This window comes from Genypterus blacodes, unplaced genomic scaffold, assembly GCF_046128005.1.
Source record: "Genypterus blacodes isolate CSIRO-AG114 ecotype Tasmania unplaced genomic scaffold, CSIRO-AGI_Gbla_v1 ptg000590l_1, whole genome shotgun sequence".
Taxonomy (NCBI): domain Eukaryota; kingdom Metazoa; phylum Chordata; class Actinopteri; order Ophidiiformes; family Ophidiidae; genus Genypterus; species Genypterus blacodes.
This window is the reverse complement of record NW_027467320.1, coordinates 15001-17500: the sequence shown is the minus strand read 5'-3', so window position 1 is coordinate 17500 and position 2500 is coordinate 15001. Positions and strand designations below refer to the sequence as shown.

At 49.3% G+C, this 2500-nt stretch overlaps 1 protein-coding gene across 1 annotated transcript in view; it reads left to right on the top strand.

Moving 5' to 3' along the window:
- Positions 1-1684: 1684 nt before the first annotated feature.
- The window catches only part of hdac11 (histone deacetylase 11), an 8504-nt gene continuing 7688 nt past the window's right edge, over positions 1685-2500 (top strand). Inside the window, exon 1 of the mRNA XM_076140404.1 lies at positions 1685-1933. The gene's annotated coding sequence lies outside the window, so the exon portion shown is untranslated. The remainder of the gene's footprint in view (positions 1934-2500) is intronic.

Genomic DNA, 2500 nt, shown 5'->3' with positions numbered 1-2500 from the left:
CCAGGGAGTGATGAATGGAGGGGGGGGGGATTATTCTGAGCAGCGCCGCCGCCGCCTCGCTGCTATAAAGCCTCAGCCTGCTTGATTATTGCTGGTGTGATTGATCGTCCCTCAGGATGATGTCACACACTAAGCGGCTCTCTCTGAAACACACCTCTCTTCATATCTCCACACCAGAACCATGGAGGATCCTGGACCCAGCAGACCAGAGGAGATCTGGACTCCCTGAAGACTGAAGAGCCAACTCACAACAACACAACAACACAACAACACAACAACACAATGTGTTTATCACATAAACCTGTTCTGGCAGTCAGCAGCACATATAATACATTATTTCACTGTCACACACACACGAGACACAAATGACACAATGTTTCATTTGAACAATACATCTAACATATTTACATGTGTCTGTGTGTGCAGCTGATACAGAATGATCCATCGCTATGGAAACGTGATAAGATGAATGCAACCTTTACACACTCCCCTCAGATAGACTGAGTCTGGGCTTTGGACAAAGAATCGGACGTCCACGGTCTCCTCAGGGTCAGATAGGCAAACAGAGAGGATGTCTCTCTCTCTCTCTCTCTCTCTCTCCCTCCTCCTCTCTCCCTCTCTCCCTCTCTCCCTTTCTCCCTCCCTCTCTCTCCCCTGTCAAGTGTGTGTGTGAGCGTCCCTCTGAAGTGGGAGCAGCTGTCAGATGTGCTGCTGAGTAGAGGAGTCAGGTTGAATGTGGCGTCGGCCCGCTGATGTCCTCGATGGGAGCCCGCCTCTCTCTCGGGGGCCGCCGTGTGTGTGTGTGTGTGTGTGTGTGCACCATACTGAACAAGCTGTCAATCTACAGTATGCAGAGAAGCTCACAGGCTGTTTCACACTCACACAGCAGCTCAGAGTCGCTGTTTAGTCCTCATGGAGTCACACAATACAACACAGTCAATCAGAGTTTAGAACCCTAAAGCATCAATCCTGTGTGTTTGTGTGTGTGTGCGTGTGTGTGTGTGTGCGCGCGTGCGTGCGTGCGTGTGTGCGTGTGTGTGTTTTCTGCCCTCAGGCCGTCTGCTGCAGCTACAAACACACTTGTGATTTGTTGTGACATAGGCAGCTGTCATATCTACTCTGATAGTCGCTATGGAAACAGATCATCACTTTGGTAGGTGATGTGATTATTGCCCCCTGAGCAGAAGAGTCTAACACAGGAGAGACACGGAGCAAAGTGCAAAGGTCTGCTTCATGTAGATGCTTCTGCTCTCGTGTCTCAGCTGTCTGGATGCTGAAACACGGCTCTGACAAGGGTCACAGGGTCACAGGGTCACCGTCTGATGGGTCGGGTCTGGACCTGCTTGGGTCTAAAGAGGTACTATCAGTGAGCCATCAAGGGAAGAAAGGCTCTCAGTTACTGTTACTGTTACTGTTACTGTTGTTATTGTTGTTGTGAATGAGTGAAAGTGTATATTTAGTGAAATAATCAAATCAAATGAAGTGAAGTGATTCATTTGAGCTGACAGAGATGATTTTATGACTGTTATTTGTTCTTACAGCTCAGTCACGTGTCACCGTGTTGAGTGAAGGAATGAAACTGAATGAAACGCAGTCAGGTAGACGGAGGGACCGGAAGTGTGTCCTGTCTCTTTAAGTCTCGCTACGCTGTCAGCGTAACTCACGGAAACAGCGGCCAGTTCACGCTACGCATTCTACGTGCGGCGGAGCAGGAGGGGATAAGTGCGCTGTCACCGAAACACTGAGACGTAAAGACCAAAAGACGCGTCTGTGTCCCGGAAGTGCCTCCTAACCCCGCTCTGGAGACTCACACACACACACACACACACACACGCACACGCGGGCAGCCTGCTGGTGAGCACCGGCGCGGTGCGGTTCGGTCCGGTTCGGTTTGTTGTGATGAGGATGAGGCTCCGTGTTCGCTCAGCAGCAGGTGAGTTCGAGTCCCGCCAGCTTCTCTCACCTGAGGCTCGTTTAGGTTTCTACGTTCAAACGACGAGGAAATCATTCAGTGCAGCGCACTCACACTCACACTCACACACACACACACACACACACACACACACACACACACACACACACACACACACACACACACACACACACACACACACACACACACACAGTTTAACGCGCTTTCACTATTGCGTCTTTGCTAATGTTTACGTGCCATTGCGCATGCGCCACATTTGGACCCAACATAATCCAGTGACGTAATAAACTACATATTTATTGATTTGTTTTCTTATTAAAAACAGTCCAGTTAAAGCAGAGTTTTAGCCCAAATGTTTTAGTTTTGTGTCTCAGCAGCTCAAACTTGATCTTTTATCTCTAATAATGTTGAATAGTTTGTGAAGTTATGAGCCAACACAGCACAAAGTCTTCAATCTGCTCTTTCCTCCTCAATCTCCCTCTGTTCTGATAGCCTCTTATGTGTGTGAGCGGCCATCTGTGCCCCCCCCTCATGACCCCGTGACCCCTCTCACCGTCACATCCAGAT